Source organism: Peromyscus californicus, unplaced genomic scaffold (assembly GCF_007827085.1).
Source record: "Peromyscus californicus insignis strain IS unplaced genomic scaffold, ASM782708v3 Scaffold_5__1_contigs__length_169319896, whole genome shotgun sequence".
NCBI classification, from domain to species: domain Eukaryota; kingdom Metazoa; phylum Chordata; class Mammalia; order Rodentia; family Cricetidae; genus Peromyscus; species Peromyscus californicus.
This window is the reverse complement of record NW_026294573.1, coordinates 95693193-95717489: the sequence shown is the minus strand read 5'-3', so window position 1 is coordinate 95717489 and position 24297 is coordinate 95693193. Positions and strand designations below refer to the sequence as shown.

At 37.6% G+C, this 24297-nt stretch overlaps 1 long non-coding RNA gene across 2 annotated transcripts in view; it reads right to left on the bottom strand.

The window, feature by feature from the left end:
* Window positions 1–5653: 5653 nt before the first annotated feature.
* The window catches only part of LOC128097750 (uncharacterized), a 97758-nt gene continuing 79114 nt past the window's right edge, over window positions 5654–24297 (bottom strand). For both annotated transcript variants that reach the window (XR_008213971.1, XR_008213969.1), the window contains exons 5-7: window positions 10727–10839; window positions 9369–9414; window positions 5654–5761 (exon numbers count right to left, since the gene is read on the bottom strand). This is a non-coding gene — a long non-coding RNA (uncharacterized LOC128097750). The remainder of the gene's footprint in view (window positions 5762–9368; window positions 9415–10726; window positions 10840–24297) is intronic.

Sequence of the window (24297 nt, the reverse complement as noted above, 5' to 3'; positions counted from 1 at the left end):
GGCCTTATACCAATGGTGCTCGCCAACCATGGACTGAACATCTGAAATCATGGGCCAAATTAATTCCCTTTTCCTGGAAGTTGACTAGCTCTGATAGTTTGTCATATATTTTTGTTTGATAGAAACCTACTAATGCATTTGCTTTTAAAAATATGTTTTGTCATCTTATAACAGAAGCATAGAACTAAATCCAAAAAGAGAAAATGAATATATACATATGTATATAGAAAACCCCTCATGAATTCACATGTAAACTCTGTATATTTGTTTCTCTAGGCCTGAAAAGCTGCTCTATACCTACTGTCCAAACTTTCCCCGTGTCTGTGAAATATCTTGACTTGATAGCAAAACTGAGGAATGCTGAGCACTTGCCTGCCATAGAAGTTATAGTACTGCTTTATAAAAAAAAAATTATTTCCCGAACATTATCTCTCATGATTCCTTGATCACAAACATGAAGAGAAACAGAGGTACTGTTTGACCCTGAGACTGTTCACTCTGAGAGTGGGAACTGGGTAGGGCCACGATCAAAACTTCTGCATATGCATCCCTTGTCTGATTCCTTATCACACTTCCCAAATGACCAAATCATATAGCCCCACACAAATAGCACAGTCTCACCAAGAAGAAATACTAGGAATATAAGCAAAAATATGCAAAATAAACATTTAAGCACCTCTAAAAGGTTTGCATGTCCATCACAACTTAAAAATAAGAGATTCAGTTTGTACCACAAATATTTCTAAACTAACAATGATTTCCTATCATTTACTTACCACATATATTCTTTTAGATTCTGTAAAGTGCTTCCTGATTTGCTTGTTTGGTTGTTTGTTTTAAGTTTCTATTTAAAACTGAACTAAATTGTTTTTAACTACATTTCTTTTTTTAATAAATATTTTATTTTATAATTAATTTAATTTTACATATCAGCCACAGATTCCCCTGTCCTCCCTCCTCCCACCCCCAGCCTTCCCCCCAATCCACCCCGCATTGCCACCTCCTCCAAGGCAAGGTCTCCCCTGGGGATTCAGCCCAGCCTGGTAGATTCAGTTGAGGCAGGTTCAGTCCCCTCCTCCCTTCACCCAGGCTGAGCAAAGTGTCCCTGCATAGGCCCTAGGTTCCAAAAAGCCAACTCATACATCAAAGATGAGGTCCTGGTCCCACTGCCTGGGGGCCTACTAAACAGTTCAGGCTCATCAACTGTCTCTCTTATCCAGAGGGCCTGGTCTAGTTCCATGGGGGCTCCTCAGCTATTGGTTCACAGTTCATGTGTTTCCACTAGTTTAGCTATTTGTCCCTGTGCTTTTAACTTTTTGTTTTTGTTTTTGTTTTCCAAGACAGGGTTTCTCTGTATAGCTTTGTGCCTTTCCTGGAACTCACTCTGTAGCCCAGGCTGGCCTCGAACTCACAGAGATCCGCCTGCCTCTGCCTCCCGAGTGCTGGCATTAAAGGCATGAGCCACTGCCGGGCGCTTCTAACATTTCTAATGTTCCCCTTGTTAATTCCCGCCCCAGCAGCAGTCCGCCTCTGCTGCAGGAGCAGTGATGTCATCACCTGTCACCAGGTGCCTTCCACCATCAGGTTCGCCACATGCGCATTCCTTAAAAGTGCCTGCCAGGTACAGTTCGCTCTCCTGCCTCTTCTCTCTTACCTAGCTTATCTCTCTTGCCTCTCTTATCTCTTGCCTTTTCCCTGTTCTGTCTCTGTCTGCCCACCTCTCTCATGTTCCCACTCCCACATGCTTTTCACTCTTTCACTCTCCACCTCCTCCTCCTCCCTCTCCCCCAATAAACCTCTTGCACTAACTCTGTTGCGGAGTGGTGTGTTTGCTTAATGGAATACTTTGGCAGGGCCTGAAAAAGACCCACTTTGCCTTTCTTTTTCATCCTTCCACCCATGGTTTATACAGCCCATAATTCAAAACCCACCCTTATCCTCTGAACTGAGTTGACCAATTACACAGCCTGAGTCCCAAAACAAGCTTCTGTGGAATTTTGCACCCTTGAGGAAGCAGGCATTTGTCTAACACAGTGTCCTGCACTGACATACATGGTTTCACGAAGAGGCTGGCTCTGAAGTCACCAATCTGTACTTTGAACAAAATCTGAAAGCAGAAATGACCCGAAACAAAACCCCTTCCCGAAGTGATGATGTGAAAATCATTGAGTTAGGTTCTCTTTCTGGACTGTGAATGTGAAGCAGAAATGAAGAAGAGCAGAAAAACTGACGCTGAGAAAGATGCAGAAAGCCTGTGCTGCCGCCAGACTCCAGAGTGAAAGGTGGTTTAAAAAAACCCTTTCAACTCGCTTTGTCATGGCTGGAAAAAAAAAAAAAAAAAAAAAGGATAGGATTAAAAAGAAATGTTCACTTTATGATTCTGTTTTGATACTAATCCTCACAATGGAACTCCTACAAAGGAGGTTTGGAATAGCATAAGCACTCATCCAGGCCAAATGCTGTTACTAACACAAATCATAACATTTGTTTTACTATCTGCTTCTACCTTAGGACATGACTTCAAGAGTGCAGGGGACAAGGACTTTCTTCTTTCAGTAATTGCTTGTTGGCATAGCAACAAGCACAGTGCTTAGCACATTGCAGATATTCCAGTAAACGTTGAGATGAAATAAATATTAACTTCCTCCCATCACCATTGTTGTGGAACAGATTATTTGTTTAACTATGTAAAAATGTGTTGCATTGGTTTGTGTTGTAAAATAATTGTTTAATTATGTAAAGATGTGTTGCTTTTTACGTTGTCTGCCTAAGACACCTGATTGGTCTAATAAAAAGCTGAATGGCCAATAGCTAGGCAGAGGGGAGATAGGCAGGGCTGATGGGCAGAGAGAAAAGGGAAGCCAGCCAGGAAGAAAAGCAGAATGGACAGTACATAACGAGGTAAATGAACCTCAGAGCAGCACATAGATTGATAGAAATGGGTTAGTTTAAGTTTAAAAAACAAAGAGAGCCAGCTAGAGACAAGCCTAAGCTAAGGCCAGGCATTCCTAATTAATAATAAGTCCCCATGTCATGATCTGGGGCTGGCAGTCCAAGAAAACCTGCTACACACCATCTTCCTCATTTTTCCTTTTTGCCACATTGTATTTAACCACCTCATGAAAACTCATGTGTTCAAGTAACAAACTTAGATTTTGTTCATTGTTAATAACGTAGGAATCACTCCGATTTGCTTTATGTCCTAAAAATTACATGTACTTCAAGAAGCCCCAATATAGTCTCATGCCTATATTTCAGTGATCTCTGTACCTGATATACAATATGGAGAGCAGACAAAGTTATGGGAGTATTGGTACTAATGAAAAGAAAAAGAACAGTCTCTACCTATTGGGTAGAGGAATTGATTTAAAAAAAAAAAAAACCTTCATTTTATTACTAAAAAGGCCTTTGTTATCTAGACCAAAGCATTTGCATTATAAATGAGAAAATTAAGATCCAGACAAGACAAGTAATCAACAGTGCATAAGAGGCTAGCATTGACAGAGCTGGCACTGTTTGAGGGTGTTACTTCCCATGACTATAATAGTCTCTCCTTTACATTATGACACAGGAAGGTGTATTGTGCATGATGGTAAGGTGAACTAACATGAGATATTTATGCTATTTTATCATAAGATAATGTGCAGCCATGTAGCATTAGGTTTAACTTTATTAGCGATAAGCATCTGTGTAATCCATCCTTGGGGAGAAAACAGTTCCAGCAATAATGGTGTTGACTTCATCATTGTCAACAAATGTACTAAATTATTAACGGATATCACAGATGCCAACTAGGATGAAAGACTAATGGCTTATGGTACTCTCATTTATTTGATTTACACATATTGTCAGAGACAACCTTTATGGAGGAACATAGAATAATTAAGCACTTGTCAGAATGGCTAAATGTCACTGTAAAATAAACTAGTAATCTAAAACCCTTGGGACAATTTTCATATGTCACCGACTCTCCTGGGAAGGGAAGTTTTTGAAGCACCATTTTGTAAAATGTAGCTAGTGTGGCAGGCTAAAAGAATCAATAGATTTCATTTATGGATCTGAGAGTAATGGGCCAGGCAAAAATCCAAGTTGTAATGGGATATAATAAGTAACTAAATTTTAGGGAAAATATGAGATATTTATTATGAAGGGTCAAGTACAGTTGAATAGATTTCCCTAAAGCTTCTACTTTATCTGTCCCCCTCCTCTGATTTCCCCTCCATTCTTTTATTTTCTCCTTATTTCACTCTTTTTAGCTTTCATAAAAACTCCAGGCATGGGGTTGGAGAGATGGCTCGGGAGTTAAGAGAATTTATTTATTACTCCATCACAAGGACCAGAGTTTAGATTTTAGTACTCGCATCTGGCAGCTCACAAACATCTGTGACTCCAGCTCCAAGGGATCTGACACCCTCTTCTGGCTTAAACAGACACCTACACACACCTATGCATGCACACAAACAGACATACACACAAAAATAATATTAATAATGATAATAAATAACAAAAAATCCAAAAAATTAATAACCCTAAATATTAACCATTAGTAATAATTTATGCATCCTCTGTCCCTTTCTTCTCTCCACACCACAACCAATCTATTAGATGATTGTTAATTTTGTAAAATTAGATGTTTCCTTTTTTTCCTTTTCATAACATCATTAATATTCTGTTTAAACTGAGTATAGCCAGAGAACTAAGTAGTTAACTTTCTTTCATTCTTTATGAAATTCCAGGCATTGTTTTTTATTCAGGTAACAAGTAGGCAGTATAGTATTAACTACAATCCCTATGCTGTCGATTAGCCTCCCAGAATTTATTTATATGACCATTAAAGTTGTGTATCCTTTAATTACTACTTCCCCCTTCCTTCACTCTCAGCTGTTGGCAACCATTATTCCTGTTTTCACATAACTGCAGTTTTTTTTAAGAATATGCATTGATTATAAGTGACATCACACAAACGAATTTGTGTAAATACAAAATAATTTTTAAAATAACATCATATGTTCTCTGACCTTACAAACACAAACTAGAAATCAAGCTAGGAAGGGCAACAGTAAAATCACAAACAACAAAAAAGACATGGTATAACTAAGGAATGCATGAATCAAAGGAAAAAAATCACCAAAAAATGAATTTGTGTGTAATAACATTTTGCCTGTATGACCTACAAGAAATTACTCAACCACACAGTTTGAATATATCCTATAAGTCTTAGGATCTGGGTTTTCTTCTTGGCTGCTTTACATAATTATTTCACTTCCCAAGCTTCATGCACTTTCTCCAGGCCACAAGGTGTTATAATTTAATTAACCAACATCTCTGCTGTGTTTGTTGCCCTGAGATTGGCAAAGTGCTTGGTCAGAGAGCTGTAATTCCAGTTATCTGTCGTTTTTCCTCCTGCTTGGGTTGGAGAGGCCTTGTTTCTCACTCTAGATATACCCCTTCAAGAATCACTTTGGCATGCAATGTCCCTCAAGGTTCAAATAAATCAGCATAAAGCACAGAAAGAGGTCTTCTTATGCTAATACACAAACAACAGCTACTGTGTGAAGTGGAAAGAATATCTCTATTTTCTTGGCCATAATAAACCTCTCTAGCATCAGAGCAGAAGCTAACACAAATCTCAACATACCTTTCGTGGGGTGGGGTGGGAGGGTGGGTAAAGGTCCCTGTCGTGCTGAGAGTTCTTTCATTCTGATGGCCCATCTGACACTATGTTGTGATGGATGTTTCACACCAGGATGCTCTATTCTCTCTGAAAGTAGAAATTAAATTTCAAATGTGACATTATAAAATATTCATGTCCCAAAGCTGCCTTTCAAATTAAATGGTTGCATGTGAAAGAAGTTTAATTTGCTTCAAAGTTTTTACTACAAAGTGACCAAATTTATGTTATTTTCCTTTCCTAAGAATAGAACATTTTAGATTTGACCGGAATTGAGTTTCTAGTTCACCCTTGATTAAACCAGTTGCGTGTGTATTACTGCCCTGCATATTCTTTTATTTCCCCAATGTTGTAGGAAACTCCCTGAAAGGATTTTGGTAGGGGACCATAACTACATAAGTCTTAAGATATGTCTTTAGGTAATTTGAATAGAAATTTAGTTTTGGAACATTGTGTCATGAAGGAGAAAAATACAAAATTGTTTAAATATGACTTGATATATAACTTAAGATTGTTTGTTTCAAAAGACAGATAATCATAAAACACTGTCAGTTTCAGCTGATTTTCCTTGAAATTTTTAAAGAATCTAAATTGAAAGTCTTCAGAAGAAATCAATTTTTTTTGCATTTTTTTCATTTTTCTTTATTAAGAAATTTTCTGCTCACTCCACATGCTATCCATAGAACCCCCTCCTCCCTCCTCCCACTCCCAGCCCTCTTTCCCAAGCAACCCCACACCCCACATCCTCCAAATCGAGGTCTCCCATGGGGAGTCAGCAGAACCCAACACAATGAGCCTAGGCAGGTCCAAGCCCCTTCCCACTGCACCAAGGCCGTGCAAAGTGTCACACCACAGGCACTGTATTCCAGAAGCATGCCCAAAGACCGGACAGATCCCGATCCCCCTGCCTTGGTGCCCCCGCAAACAGTTCGAGCCAAACAAGTGTCTTCCATATCCAGAGGGCCTAGTCCAGTCCCATGGGGGCTCCACAGCCACCAGTCCACAGTTCATGGGCTTCCACTAGTGTGGCCGTTCATCTCTGCATGTCCTCCCATCATGATCTCGATGTCCCTTGCCTGCAGTATCTCTCCTCTCTCTCATCCAGAGGGTGCCTGGACCGGTCTACTCTGGTGACCAGCCTAGCAAATAACCTAAGTGTCATCATAGAGCCTTTGTCCAGTAACAGATGGAGGCAGATACAGAGATCCACTGCCAGGCACCAGACTGAGCTCCGGGAATCCAATTGAAGAAATCAATTTTAAAAGGCCAAAAGATGCAATAGCAACATATAAAATACAAGGTATTTCTGTATTTGAAACAATAAAACACTAGAGCTTTAAAAATCCACATCACAAAAAGTAGCATGTAAATCTGAGTTAGGGGACCATCCTAGCAAGGCATTTTCCATATCTGAAGACCAAAGATAGAGACATCAAACAGTTAAATCAGAAATCCTTTCAGGATGAAAAATAAACGGAATCCATCCAAATCAAAACATCAGCAAACTTTTTGAATAATTTGACAACTACTTTTTAAAATATATATATGGAAATTCATGAACTTTCATCCCTTTGTAACAGGTTGCACATAAATAAAGAGTATAGAGCTGGCATTATAATACACACTTTCAATTGAAAATAATACAAAAGGATACAACATATGTATCAACTGATTTATATTTACTTAGAATATAATGTGTAAATATGTTTTATTAGTTAAATTTGCTTCTAACAATTTCATATACAAACACACAAACATATATAATGTTTTCTGATTATTCTCACAACTTGCTAACCCATTCTATTTAAATACTTAAACTCTCTTATTGACAGAGGGAAATAGAACAATTTAAAGTTCAAACACCACTGCCAGCATTCCGTCATGCAATCCTGACAGTTGCTTATAATAATTAATCTCATGTAAAGTCAGTCACCATAATGAATCCAGGTATTAAAGATCTTATTGCAGACTTATTACAGAAATGAGAGAATCAGAGGTATTTTGAGTTAGCTGTAGAAAATTCTCCTTATGCAAATAATGACAGCTGTTCAAACATCTACCCGAGTAAAGCCATAGTTCACCGGTCTTTATATGAACATACTTTTGATTATTTCTCAGCCTGGCTTATAATTTATCTTATTTATAATGTCAGGTCCATAAGGATCCAGATTTAAGGAAGTGGGAAGTGTATTGGAAAAGGCAAAAGGAAGCCTTCCTTAAAATTAAAAACAGACCACTATATAAGAGAAATAAAGAAACAGATCTTAACTTTGATTCTCAAGATGTCTGTAAAAAGAACTGTGAGTGGTTAGGGGTAATTTTATTCTCCTAAGCACATTTTGTAGGAATCCCCTGAGCCGCTTGGACATCCCAGGTCAACTAACCATATTACCTCCCCTCTTAGTCAAGAAGACTTCAAATACATTGGCAGGTGCCACATTTACTATGCAGTGACAACGCACCATAGAATAGGGACTCTTCATCAGAAAGAAACAGTTACTCTGATAATCACAATGCCTTCATCTGAAGCTAGTCCATCATCTAATGATAGCTCTACCTCCCTAGATGGGAAACAAATACTGAAAGAATGTTTAATTTGTCTAAATTTTAGCATGCTTAGGTGCCTGAGTGTATATATGCACAACACATGCATGTAGGTGGCCACAGAGGCCAGAAGGGGACATTCTGTCCCCTGGAACAGGAGTTACAGAAGTTGTGAGTGACCCAATACAATTTAATTTTTAATACACTTACTAATTTATAGTATTACTAATATTAAAACCTTGAATTTAAACCGATATAAATAAATACATATATTAAATAAATAATTGAACAAATAAAAAAAAACACATAGCGTAACTCTAGAGTTTTGTGGAGGTTGCTTATCAATGTGATATTTCTAGTTTCACTTTGCAATTTATCCCCAAAAAAAACAAATTTGTAGCCATCCCTAAAGAGCAATATCAGTGTCTGTTTGGACCTGTACCAAATTATCACCTTTAAAATTAAAAGGGTAATAATCTTTCTAGTTACTATATCTTTTTTTTTTTTTTTTTTTTTTTTTTTGGTTTTTCGAGACAGGATTTCTCTGTGTAGCTTTGCGCCTTTCCTGGGACTCACTTGGTAGCCCAGGCTGGCCTTGAACTCACAGAGATCTGCCTGGCTCTGCCTCCTGAGTGCTGGGATTAAAGGCGTACGCCGCCACCACCCGGCTACTATATCTTAATATCAGTTTTTATTTTTTGTTTTTTCATGTTTATTTTTTTCTTTTTTCTTTTCTTTTCAAGACAGGGTTTCTCTGTGTAGTTTTGGTGCCTGTCCTGGATCTCGCTTTGTAGACCAGGCTGGCCTCGAACTCACAAAGATCTGCCTGCCTCTGCCTCCCAAGTGCTGGGATCAAAGGCATGTGCCACCACCGCCTGGCTCATGTTCATTTTTTAACCTATTATTTACAGTAAAACATACATTTGTGGTTTTATACTATTATATCATATTTAAAATATTGCAGACATATAAACATCAATAAATATTGTGATAGGAAACAGCTAGTAATCATCTTAGAAGAAAAATATTACATAGGTAAAGGGAGATATAGGTATCTCTCCTTTCTAGATATAGAGAACACTGGTGCCACCAATGATTAGTGTACTTCAGTTATACTATAATAAAGTGTTAGTAGGTAATTTAATCTACTTACCTTGTTTTAGTAATCTATGTCATATGCTTAGCCAAATGACAAGATTCTTAAGCCAGAAAGATAATAATAGAAAGAGACAGACAGACAGAGGGGAGGAAGAAAGAGAGAGAATATAAATTGGTATTTGGTTCACATAACTATAAAAGCTGAAAAGTCCTAAGATCTTCAGCAGACAGAGACCCAAGAGTTAAAAATATGAACTCCATTCCATGTATTAAAAACTAGGCATTAAGAAAGCCATTTTGAGGGCAGAGGAGGAATGGTGGTGATCCAGGTCAATTATCAGGCACCTGAAATTCCTTTCCTACTCAGATTTCCTACTCTGTTAGATCTTTAATAGATTACAGAAAGTCACACATATTAATAAAAGAAATTGTCTCTATTCAATTAACTAATCTCTATATTAGTTTCTCTCCAAAATATCCTTACAGACACAGGTCAACATTTGATTAAATATCTGGGCACCCTGTAGCCCAGCCAATCTGATGCATAAAATTAACCACTTCTTTGCAACTTCAAATTCCTATATTGGGTTTGTACAGAAGTCCACAGTGAGACTGAATTATGTAAGAGGAATTTTCCTGAATTCTCTCGGTTTTCTTTTGCTTTGAGTTTTCCAAGCATGTAAAATTGAGAATGACTCTATGAGTCATGGTAGGTTCCATAAGTCAATGGCTTCCTATGGAGTGACTGAGGGAAGCTGGTGTTTGGCAATAATATCTGTGTATGGTAATGAAAGTCACAGTGCTGTGGGGAAGCTGACTTAAGAAAGCCAATTGAACATAAGTGGGTTATATCTAAATAATTCTAAAATACTTTAGAATCTTTACATTCACTTTTAAAATGATGACAGTCCTTTAAAAAGAAAAAAATTAATGTATGAAAATATAGGTAGTTTTCTTGCTGCTGCAATTTACATCATGATGAAGAGGAAGGAGATACGGCTTAAATGCCCTTCTCAAGTGGACCCTTGTGAAAATTAAGCCCATTAAACTCAGATGGAATGCAAATGTAAAAGGAAAATCCACCCCATTTTCAGGAGCTCTCCATTCCCACCACCTGGCACTATCTGTTACTATTAATCTACCCTCATTCAGTGGCTTGTTTACATATACCTTCACGGGTTTATGGACAGTGCGATCTTTTCTATTTGGGAATAATTCTGAACAATGGACTCTATGCACACATGTGTACAAGTTTCTATTTGAACTTACAATAAATTATAGTCATGCACAAGCATAGTTATGAATGGTAACTAACACATGTTACTATTGCTACCTAAAAATGACTTCAGGCTGTCTCACCATAGAAAGGTGAGTTGATAGATGTAAGAAACCTAGAAAAATATAAAAACAAACCTTGACAGCTGAGAGCTGTGAGCTGGTGTTGCAGCCAGTAGCTGTATTGTGTCCTTGCTGGTTATAAAAAAAAACTGCAGAATATCAACATCAGGAAAGATTAATCTGTGAGCCTGTTGGAACAAGACAAAAAGGAGAGATTCGAAGATGGCTGAGGAAAGGAGCCCTAAACTCACACCTTCCTAAACAAAGTAAAATAAAGAATCAGGTGGGTAGTTGCATTTTGAGATAAGTAACTGAAAATTTTGGAACTAAGGAAAGGACTGGAGCCATGTTGGGCATGGAGAACAGGACAATAGCATAGAAAAGAAATTGTTCCCCTACAAGTTGTGGAATATTTGTTTAACTATGTAAAGATGTGTTGCTGTTTCACCTTGCCTGCCTATGGCACCTGATTGGTTTAATAAAAAGCTGAATGGCCAATAGCGAGGGAGGAGGTATAAGTGGAACTTCCAGGCAGAGAGAGGAAGTAGGGGGAGGAATTTAGGCTGTGGATGGAGGGTAGAGGGAGAAAAAAGAGACACCCTAATGCATGAAAATAAATAAGAGCAATGTGCTTAGGTAATAAATTCTAACACAACACTGTATTTTAAAATATTTATTGAAAACGCGTTCCCTCGAGTTATATCCAGCTACATCAGGGCTCTACAATGATAGAAATGACCACAGTAATAAACCCAAGTAAGAAAACATAAAATCATCAAAATGCCCAGGGCTGAATATTAACTCTTCCCATTATTAAATTTCGAAGAAAAGAGTCAAATACAATGTGTTTGTGATTATATGCATTATAATAAATTAAATTTAATATTATATAATATAATGAATATAGCAAATAATTCATATAAATATAACATGTCCATACTGCCTCATTTGAACCTTAGCTCTTAAACTGAATAGGTTTGTATTCATGGACAATTTAATTAACATCCCTGGACCTCAATTTCCTAATCTGATAAATGAGAATAGCAATGAGACATATTATTGATGTGAAAAATAAATGATTAATATGTGTAAAGCTTGCAACAGCATTGTGGAGTTACTCTATTATTTCTTACTACTATACTTACATTTTAACTTAAACATTTTTAAAAGTCCCAAACATTCTCTTGCTCCCAGTGTTAAAGGACAGTGCAGTTGCCTCTCACTAGACACTTTTATGCAAAGTCTGTTGTTTCATTAGAACCTATGTGTTTAACCCATTCTGCCCTCAACATTACCATAAGCTCATTTGAGCTATAATTTATAACCAATAAATTTACTAGTTCTAAATACATAATTTGATGAGGTCTGAGAACTACAGTTTTGTAATCATCATCACAGTTATGACAGAACATTTCTGTCTCTTCCAAAAATTCATTCATGCTCCATTTCAGCTAATATCATCAATCCAACCCCCGGGTCCTGACAACTACCAAATTATTTTTTTATAACTATAGCTTTGCATTTTCTGGAATTTCATATAAATGGAAACATACATCATTCAGTCTTTTCTCTCCGGCTACTTTCCCTTAGCAAAATACATTTGAGATTCATCCCTTTTCTTGCATATCTCAATAGTTCGTTTCTTTTTATTATTAAGTAATATTTCATTGTATGGATGAACTAATCTTTTTCACTTCATGGGGAAAAATGGGAGAATGATTCATTTTCTCAGGCAAGTTGGAATAAAAGATAAAACTTCTCAAAAGTCTTGTTTGACTATTTTAAGGTCAGAGAAGATCAAGGTCATCGCATAACTTTGGCCCTTTTGCAAAGACAGATTTCTTGTCCACAACATCTACATTTCTGCCTTTATTAAAAAAAAAAAAACCTCGGCTCTGGAATGTATGTGTATCTTCTATTTACCTGAAAGAATGCACAGTACAACAATGACTGGTGGCTCCAACCACCCCTTGTTTCTATAGAGACAATTTTATTTGCCAGTCCTTGTCAGTCTATCAAATTCTTTCCCGCATGTTATTCTTTACAGCTCAGCTGAGATTCCACTTTCCACATATTGTCTTTCCTATCTCTTCGAGTAGTATTAATTACTTCTTTCTTGGTGTCCCCAAAGCACCACCAGGTATATAACTCGACTAAATTATTCACTTAATAATAATTCATGACCAAACCTAGGCATGCCTCTTTTATGAAAAAGACGGTGCTGTTCAACTTTGCTCCCCCCAAGAGCAAGTGCAACTCTCAGCATCAAAGTAGATATTCAATGAATGTTTGTTTAACAAAAGAAAGAAAACATATAAAAATGCATGCATAAAAGAGCCCTCCAGTTGATGCACATCTGTCATGGATAATGCATGAACGTGAGCACAACTCACTGCTTTAATTGCTTGGAAACCTACTTCTTTTCAGCCCATCGGTTTTCACCAGGACGGAGAAGAAGTCTGTTAAGGTTCTGATAAATCTTGCTGAGTTTTAGGGAAACAACTGCTCTCTGCTGAAAAGAGCACTTAATTATTCACAGTGCATCGGGATTCCTGTGACATGACTAGCAACCAGCTTCTGGCCCTTCAAGAAAGGAAGGATGCATCCGTAATTAAAATGTGACCCATACTGTCTCCTACTGCCAGATTCCCTTGAGTAGTCACTGGGGATGAAATTCTAATTATGACATTTGAAGAAATAAAATCCTCTAGGGGAAGCAGCCTCCAAAGACATACTGGATGTCGACAGCTGCTGTGGAAATTACTTATTTTAACCTTTGCCATAAAAATTGTAAAACCAACCCAGCTCCTTCTCTGTAGCAGACATTTTTGGGAGATGGATTTGTAGGTGTGTTTTGAGGATTAGCCTAAAGCCAAGACAGCATCATTTTTACAACAGAAGTTCCATTAAAGTTTCTTGAATTTCTGTGAACTTCTGTTCAGGAAGTCCTTTTAAATTCTGATGAGCTGACATTTGAATGTTTCAGTAGCAGATGGCTATCAGCTAAAAGAAGTACACAATATTTTATTCTTACTAGCTGAAACCAAATTTGAAAGTTATGATAGATTTTTCTAAATTAAAACTCTTAGAATCTTGGGTCATACATTAAAGACACTTATGAGAAGAAAATGCAAACTAACTTGTATTTAAATGTTTCAGTGACTTTGAAAATCAGATGAAAGTTTCTGTAAGTTCCTACTCATTAGACAGAATATATTTGAAAATCATCATATCTGTATAATACTATGTATTAAAGTTCAATATGATGATGGAATGATCAACTGTCTAAAAGTTGGATCATTTATCAGCTAACCTTACAAAGATTTTAATTAAGAAATTATTTTTAAATAGATAGCTAATTTTTGTTGAATTCTATATCCTATGGGAGATTAAAAAGAGTAGGTCAAGATTTATGACCAACAGAGAACCCATTTGTCCTCTCCAAAACTGTCTTGATTTTGTTTCTTTAATTTATAAAGTAAACTTCTGCATTGCCCTGGCCCAGTAATATGCAGACGATGGATTGCCTTATGCCATGCATCCAATCCAGACAACAGAAGAACATCTAGAAAGTGCTACAGTTTGGGTATTAGATCTTTAGGGGTCCAAAATGCCTCCATGTGAAAGGTTCGGTCTCTGTGCAGGAGCTGCTGAGGAGGATTTCAACTCTTAGGGATAAGGCCTGCTGAGAGGTCTTTAGGGTGTCTCATGCTCCACAAGGTAGTTGTGAAACCCTAAGTAGTTTTCTCCCATAACATGCTCCCACCAAAAAAAGCTGCCTCACCACAGACCAAAAAGCAATGGTCTTATTGAAAAGGACTGAAAATTCAAAGTTACGACAAAATAAACATTTTCTGTTTAGTGGTTGATTATCTCAAGTTATAAACAGATGACAGAAAAATGACAAACATATTAGTACTGAAAGACACCTTGTCATTACTCTGCATTTACAGATGATGACTGAGGATGGAGATTTTAATTTTTTTACTGAAAGATTTAAATCTAATTAGGAGGAATTTTTCAGTGTAGGTTTTCCTCAGTTCTTGTCAGTACTAAAATGATTTATATGTTTGAATGACTCCATTTTTTCTGCTCTAACACCAATTGATACAAATTTTTATTTTTTTTTTAAATAACACAACCCAAACCCATTCACAAAAAATTTCACATTTTAGTGCTGTTTTGCCATATTAACAGAAGGCAGATTTGGATGTGCCTAAGAACTTACCATATTCTCTTTCAAAATGACCTTCTCACCAAAACAGAAAGTCAAGACATTTCATAAGCTCCTGCCTCACTCAACTGTGTCATCATCAACCACTAGTAAATAACTCCAGACAAGTAAAGTGTTAGCTATTTCAGAACTTGATGAATGGCTTTATGGGCCCCTTCTCCTAGCTGTCATTGTTCTGACAGTGTGATTGAATACAGTGCTTGCCCCATACCAATGGGAGATCGCCACGAAGGGCCCTGTATATTTCTCCATGCTGTGGTCACATGCTTCCAGGACAGCCCTGCAGTACTTAAACCAGCAACCTGTTACCTCAAGGGGAAAGTGAAGTCTCATTTTTCAGAACCCCACTAAGTAAAAATTATGGATCAAAACTCCTCTCTTCAAATAGAATACTAATACATCCTTGCAAACCTTGATATTATCCCAGCTCTGAAATTTAATCAAACCAAGTGAATGCTGAACAATGTTCTAATTCATTCCAACTAAGCTCAGAAAACTGTAAGGAGAATATAGCATCAAGCGTCAGATTCCTTTGAATTCAAAAGGTTATCTATCAATCTCCTCTTCTTTTTCTCTGCATCTGTGTTGGACTGTTATAGATCATTCATATGGTGCTCATACTTGCCTAGACACTCTCTTTCACTGAAGATTCAGAGCTAATCCCAATAGACGCACAATATAGATTGGTTCTTACCACCCTTTCTGAAGTCTTGTGTGCCTTAGCTATATCACCCATGGAAAGTCAGAATCCAACATATGAGCCAAATTTGTTGTTTACAACATTGATCTGAGATAACTATACTAACAAAGCAACTTATAATATTTAATGTCCTACCTTTGATATCTTATTTGTTTTCCAATTTAAAGCTATTTTCTTTTCAGTTTTTTCACATTATAAAGCAAAATTCTGTACAGGTCTAGCCCATTAACCCCTAGGTTATATAACCTAATGCTCTTCTCCATTTTTGAAGACTGCCCTACATAGACATGTTCTATTCAAAGGTATTAGCTAATCCTATGATCATTTTCCAGTAGTCATGGTGAGTTAAAGTCTTGGACATAAACATCTTAAAATTCAGTCATAGCTTCTACTGAACTTGTACATGAGAAATTTATATTTTTAACACAAAGAATCACATAAGCAATTCCTCAACTCTCTATTACAATATTGCTCTGCATGCATATTTTAGATGAACTTAAAGCCTTCACAGCTGAATAATGAGAGTATTTTAGAAGTGTGCAAAATGTATATAGAGTTCTAGTGAACTTTTCTCATCTGGGCTGATAGTGTTCCCTACAACAGCCAATGGCCACATGATAAAAACCTCAATATCAGACATGTAAAGCCCTCCTTTAAGTTGTCGGCCAGGGCTGTTGAAGAGATCCCTAAAACATAGGGTCCATTGCTTTTGCCTTGGTTACCAGCCCCCAAGAGGTAGAAGGAAATCCCTACTGATGAAGACACCATACACTTCAAAAACAGTACCCAGTTCCTAAAGTGGAACTGACCTGAAAGCCCCCTCCCTGGAGACCAGCTTTCATGGTACCAGAAGGTTACATGCAAGCTTTTAAAAGAGAAAGATAACCAAAATCCTTCCCAGCTAGGATGTACATCAATGACCAGCAAGGCACACTATCCCTACAGGTACAATAGTGGCATGCAAACCTTGTCAGTAACCACAGCTATCTAAATGGATGTAAGACCCACTCAACAAGAGGGATACGATGCCTGGTCCTGGAAACCTAGGTAACTACTCAGTGTAGGATGAATTGCTAAATGTTCTTATTAATAAAAAAAAAAAAAAAAAAAAAAAAAAAAACAGGAGCTGGATATCAGGGTAAAAACCTGAGAGATCAAAGGAATAGGAAAAGCCACAGACAACCTCACCTCAACAACACCTCAGTCTCCAAAGAGACCTACTTCCTGTATACCCACTCCTATATGCCTTTCTGTTCTGCCATCTCATTTCCCTCTGTCCAGCTACATCACTTCCTCTTTCTGCCCAGATCTGTCACTTCCTGTCTGTCTGTACAGACCTCCAGACCTTTATGGTTAGTGCTGGGATTAAAGGTATGTACCACCATGACTGGCTCTGTTCCCATTGTGGCCTTGAACTCACAGAGATCCAGATGGATCCCTGCCTCCCAAGTGATAGGATTAAAAGCATGTGCTACCATTGCCTGACCTCTATGTTTACTAAAGTGGCTAGCTCTTTTCTCTAATCTTCAGATAAACTTTATTAGGATGTTCAATATTGGGGGACACAATACATCACCACAACTCAGTGCTAGTGAAAGCATGGCTATTGAAGGAAAATCTACAACCAATGATTTACTAAATGAGTAAAATTCCTGACTACAACCTATAATTTTTTGTTCTTATACCCACAGATGAGTGTAGTCTTCATTTGTCATCAAGGATAATTCTCTGCAACAGACAGAGAACACTGCAGAAAACTACAACAAATCAAAATGCATATTTTGGAGCCCAGTCCCAGTGGATACATTTACAAAACACTCCGAAACCTAAAGCTTGGGAACATTGAAGAAGTGGGGACAGAAAGATTATAGAATTGGGGACGGTGATGTGAGATTGTGTCTCTTAGTAACATCAGGAACTACAATTATAAAGTCTCACCAACATGACTGTCTGCTGTGGGATGTCTTTCTCTATGCTGTGAATATGTGTTGCTGTGGTTGGTTGAGAAATAAAGCTGTTTAGTCAGTGCCAAGGCAGAATAAAGTTAGGCGGTACTAGAGAGACAGAAGAAAAAAGGAGAGTGGAGGAGACGCCAGACTGCAGCCCAAGGAGCAACAAGATGCCAGCAGACTAGTAATGCCACAGCCACATGGCAATATATAGATTAATAAAAATGGGTTGAGTTTTAAGACATAGCTAACAAGAAGGCTGCCCCATAGGCCATACAGTTTGTAAATAATATAAGCCTCTGTGTATTTACTTGGGAACAAGTGGCTGTGGGATTCGGGAGGGAGAAATTTGTCCCAAATATGAGGCTGGGCATGACTGGAGAAATTTCTGGCTACAACTGTCTGACCATGAGCTGAACAAATAGAAACCAATTAACATGTAAAAGTCCATGAGGCCTCCACTCTACACAATAACACAAGCGAATGAGTAAATCTGGGACAGATAGGTAACCCTTGGCAGGAAGGAACACACCAATTAGTTGTTCAGTGCCAAATGGTCATCCCTGAAAACATACATATAAGAGTATATGGATTCAAAAGTTTATATTTAGAAATATATTTGTGTATATAAATACATATATGCATACAATGACAATCAGTGACAAAAGAGGCCATTAGTTTAAAGAAGAGTGAGAAGAGGTACATGAGAGGGTTTGGAGGGAGGAAAGAAAGAAAGAAATGTTGTAATTAAACTATAATCTCAAAAATGAACATAAAAATTCAAATAAAAGATGTGTGCAGAAAATGATTATGTTTGAAATATATAATTTCAAGGTGAATGTACCCCTTAACTCCTACAACAATTAGCAATTAAGAAAATGTCTCCCATCGTGCTCACAGCCCAAGCTGACAGAAGGAATTCCTCTACTAGGATTCCCTCTACCAGGAATGAAGTCTGTGTCCTGTGACAAAAATTAATTAGCCCATCCCAGTTTCCTAAATGCCATGTATTGCCTTCCTTCTCTTCCACTGAAGCTTAGTGATTCTTTGTCCTGTCAACAATAGATTTAAAAGCACGAATTTTGACTGCTGATGCCAGTGTCATCAAAATTCCTAGATGTTAAGACCTCCAGTTATAAATATTAAGGATATCTGCACTGGTCCTAACAGCAGCACCATTGGTTGTGTGCTTAGTTCAGATGTGTGTTCTTATGTATGCCCACTGGGCCTTTCATTTCCCTTTGGAACACCATGTCTAGCATCCAAAAATAGGTAAGCAAGTAAATAAATAAGGAAATCTACACTAGCCCTAAACATGAATTCTAAGATGTTAGATATTTATAAATTATTTTTTATTGCTGAGGACAATTTTATTGGAGCAGGGGAAAGGAGGAGAGGCAAGATGTAAATCTCAGCACATGCCCTGAGGAGAGTGGAGACTGGAAAAGGCCATGCTGTTTAAATTGAGCAGGATGGAGGAGAGACACACAGGATCATGAAGCTCTAGAGCAGAGAGATGATCTCTAGAGAAGGAGGAAGGCAGTCTCAAGTGTTAAGGCAACCCATTGTCTGGGGAAATATGCTTAGAAAAAAGACAGAAGAAAAGGAGGAACTCAGTAAAGGGAATAGCTATATGTCTGTGGCCCTCTAAGACTGTGCTAGGAGATGAGAATTCTGGGAAGGAAATGTTCATGAGCTCATTAAAGGGCTGATTATCCCACTGATCTCTTCAGCATGGTTTAAGATGACCCTCTCTTCCTCCAGATCCCTTTATCCAGGTCACTGCCCAGCTGGAATGTTAGGCTAGCCATTTTGTCCTATTGAGCAGAAGTTTTCTCTTGATGGGTCTTCAATGCTCTTCTGCCATTCTCCCCTCTCAAGAGGTAACCCTAAATCATTTAGGACGTGGGCCATAATAGAATACAAATTGCTCATTTTTTTTAAAAAAAAAATCTCATTGACCTTCCAACAGCATGATTCACATAGTGCTGGATTCCTACTTCAAGCTAACTTTCAACATGGATTTTGTGACTTGACTCCAAGTTAGGCAAGGTTATATTGTTTCCTTGAGAAATTAGTGATCAGGACTTGAGGTTCTAGCAACAGTGCAGTGAACCAGGTGGAGGACTCCTAGTTTGTGCACAATGGAAGGAAGTTAAAACCTAAGAAGAGGAAACAGAGGAGACCTAGAGCCTTGACCCCATTAACTTTCTTCTAGAGTAGTATCCGATGTCCAGATTCACTTCTGCCTTCTTGTCACTTAACTCTACACTAAGGTAATGTAGGAATCTTCCTTCATTGCTTAAGATAATTGAAATAGAGTAACTGTCACTATCACTTGAAGACAGCAGGAAGGGTTCCCTTTGTGCTGATGTCCGAAGGTGATTTTTGTATCCTGTCAGTATTGGCTCTGAGCCCCTAGTTCCTTCAAACAGATAGAGCTCACTAACATGAGAAGTCTGGGCTTTCAAATTTCCTGGCTTTTCTATGCATTATTGGAGCTCTAATGTTATTACTGTGAAATATTGGGCTCTTACTTCCAAACTACTCATTTTTTTAAATGCTATCATTCAGGCTTCTTTATTCTCCTCACTGTAAGTATCAGTTATGATCCCAAACAAGTTGTGTTATATTCTGAATCATGTACCATTTTCTTCCATCCAAACCTGGCCCAGAGACAAAGTACAAAGATCGTGCCTTCATTCTTTCTTACTGAGGATCTTACAAAAGTGTCTTACAAAGGCTTTTGGGTTTCCTTTAAAATTCCTGAAATTTCTATGTAGTTCCTCACAGATGGGTTGCCAATTTGGCCACCCAGAAGCACAGAGTAGAATGGACCAGACAGAGCTTTCAGATGGTGTTCGTGGATGTAAGCTAGGAAGAATGAACTTGATTTTTGTACACAGACAAAAGAAAAGAAAAGAAAAATCTGTAATTTTTTTAAAGCTTAAATAATGTTAAGAGTATGTACAGTCCTATACCATGTCTCAGAATCATCTAGAACAAAAACAAAACAAAAGAATATCTTAAACTTAGATTAGACAAAATTCAATAAAAACTTTCTACATTGTTTCATTTACTTTACTTGATATTTGGCCTATTTTTACAATAAATAAGTTATTTTTGAGAGAGAAAAAATAACCAAATAAAAACTTGCAATTGGCTGGGTTTTTTTTCTGCTAAACCTAGAGGTTTTATCTACATTATAGATTTCTTGTAATATTCTGCACTCATGCTGTTTTCACTGTATCTTTATTTCATTTGCTGGAACAGAAAATGGAATATAGATATGTCTGTAGCTCCAGAGTAGATGGATGGACAAGCGAAAATAATCTGTCATTGTGTCTTTTTGTGAATGAATTGTTGATACAAAACAGGCCAACCCTGAAAAGAAATGTGCAAATTGAGTCAAATTACAAAAATGTACTGTGAGAGGTACATCCAATGCCTTTTCAGGAAAAGAATCGAAAGATAAGAAATAGAAATAACAAGAACTTCACTTTCATGCTGAGGGTTGACAATTACAGTCATATCTCTGAAGATTTCTTCTTCATATTTAACGTCTTGTTTTCTGAATTTCTGTTCTCCCCAAAAGAAAGTCTTAGAAACATACTAGTAAAAGAAAATATAGACTGAGGTGTGTGTCACTTATGTTGTTAAAGAAAGGAAGGGGTGGATAGATAGTTCAGCAATTACAAACACTGACTATTCTTCCAGAGGACCCAAGTTAGATTCCCAGGATCCATATCACAACTACCAACTGTCTGTAATTACGGTTCCAGGGGGATCCACTACCCTCTTCTAACCTCCACAGGCACCACTAGTGAGTTATAATAATTTGTACAAAACATAAATGCACATAAAATAAAAAAAACAATAAGTCAAAAAATGAAACAAAATAAAGGGTATATGAAGCCTGGGGATGGCTCAGTTGGTTAGATGCCTGCTGAGCACGCATGAAGATCTGAGTTAGGCTCTCCAACACCCACATAAAAGCCAGGCATTGCAGCACACATCAGTAAGCCTGGTTGGCGCTGGTGGTGAGAACAAAGGCAGATGCATTCCTGCAACCCAGTGAGCACCCAGTCTAGCCAGTCAGTTACTGCTGGATTCAATGAGATATGCTGTCTCAAAAATTAAGATAGAAAGCTGCAGAAAGGGGCACAACACATCAACCTCTAGCCCCCACACACGTGCACATAGACACACACACATACCTACACACATCTCTGCACACACCCAAAATGTATACACACAAAGTGTATGAAATCTAAATGAATTTTGTACTTAGACTTGAGTCCCAACTGCAAGATAATTTATATGTCTACAAAAATATTTGAAAATCTAAAAACTCCTATATTCAAAATTTCTCTATTCCAAAGCATTTCAGATAATATATTCTTAACAGACAATGTGTTTATACCTTTATCATCCAAAATACACTTTCAAGTGACCGTATACCCTCTTTACCAATTGGAGATAGGGAATATTGTATATCTTTACTTCAAATATCAACACATGAGTGTTTTGTATAAATAATTCTTCAGGGGGATGGTGAGATGACACATGGATTAAAAGAACATACTGCTCTTTCAGAGGATCTGAGTTCAGTTCCTAGTACCCATGTCAGGTGGCTGACAACCACCTGTCACTCCAGCTCTAAGGGACATGAAGCCTATGGCTTCTGAGGTTATTGTACTCATGTCACATAAACACCTATACACACACACACACACACACACACACACACACACACACACACGCATACACCTAACTATAAAATAACAACAAATATAAGAAATAAAATAAATAAGCAATTCCTCAAAATATTTGAATCATTCCCACTGCCTTCATGGCCATTCTAATCATCCCTTTTCTATTTTAGGGCCATCCGTCTTCTTACTTTTTTATTTGATGTGCTCTCTTCATGCATTCATTTCTTCACCCTAGTTTGAGCACATCACCTGTGGTGGTTCGAAAGAAAATGGCCCCTAAAGAGAGTGGCACTATTAGGAAGTGTTGCCTTCTTGGAGTAGGTGTAGTCTTATTGGAGGAAGTTTGTCACTATGGAGTCAGGCTTTAAGGTCTCATATACGCTCAAGACATGCCCAGTGTCTCAGACCACTTCCCGTTGCCTGCAAGTCAAGATGTAGGACACTAGGCTACTTCTCCAGTACCATGTCTGCCTGCACACTACCATGTTGTACCATGGTGGCAATAGACAAAAGCACTGAAAATGTAAGCCACCACATTTAAGTGTTTTTTCTTTATAAGAGTTACTGTGGTCGTGGTATCTCTTCACAGCAATAGAAACCCTGACTAAGACACCACCCACATTTTTGTTTACTCATATACAGAACACTGATAAGATGTAACTCTTTTAGCTCCTTCCTGGCTCTAGCTCTCTGCCATGATTTCACAGCATGGTATTTTACTAAACACACACAGTCTGTCTTCCAAGGTTAATTCTGAAAACAACTTCTACTACAAATCAACTTCAGGACTCAATAACACATGTGACTAGTATTTGATTATCGGGCCTGAGCTAGATGCACTGTCTACAGTAGTGAATAAAACAGTCCAGCTCACAATGTTCTAAACATCCAACAGAGGCCTGTTCATGTTTTCTTGCCACAGTAATTGGCACACAGTAGGATTCTGCCCAAAAGTAATGAAGGAAATAAGAAAGGAGATGGAGTCTTCATTCCAGGTGGTGATTACTGTGGGTTTTCTCTGAGAGGAAGTGAGATGTGATTTAAGGCAGAATAGAATGATTAATGAACTATGGAAGATCCTGCCTAACTTTTAATCTGATGATTTTTTTTTGCCAATTCTAGAAAAAAAAATGAAGGTTGTGAATACACAATAGCCTTGGGATTGACAATACTTTTATTAGCGAGTTACATATCAGTGAAGTGAGACTACAAAGAAAGGTATGCATGAGAAACATTATAGTCAATCTTATTAAACAATTAGCGAAGTCATTTTAACAGTTACTTTCTCCTAAGGGATTAAGAAGAATTGATTAAATATCCTTCTAAAAGGAGAGGCAAAAGCTGACAGTTATATTATTTAGTAATAGTATAAATCTTTTTTGGAAAGGCTTTATGTTTTTAAAAGAGACTGCAGTGGAAATGAATGAAGTCCTAAATGAGCTAAATTGATTTAAGAAACATTTAATGATCTCATGTAGCTTTGTATTTGAGAGCAGTTGTAGATTTCCACTCTCGGTATTTCATTAACAGTTTTCATTATTGCTGCCATCATATTAAATGCCTCTTTTGTGTCTCACATCCTTCACAGCAGAGTGGGATTCATATTTAAAGACTGAAGGTGTTCCTTTGTCCTTGCTGTACTACTCATCAGACTTTCTTGACCTTCCCTTACCTGCAATGTGATTTCAAGATGTAGGAATTTATTTGCCAAAAATTAATCAACCTTGAGCCTCAGTCCCACTCTTTTGAAGGGGCCCAAACCAAAGCCATAGATGGGAGCCTAATACTCGGTTCACAAGTTGATCTGAGTTCCACAAAATTTACAGACATAAGGCATTATAGCTACAGAAAAACATTTTAAGTGTCATTTCTCCTACAAACTTTCTGCCAACAAAATAACCAGGACTCTGACTACCAGGAGGTTAAATTAGAAATATAAATATATATTTATTGAGATATATAGGCCCACAGAGGACAGAAGAGAGTGTTGGATTTCTGGAACTGGTTGTGAGCAGCCATGTAGTTTGTACGGGTCAAACCCAGGTCCT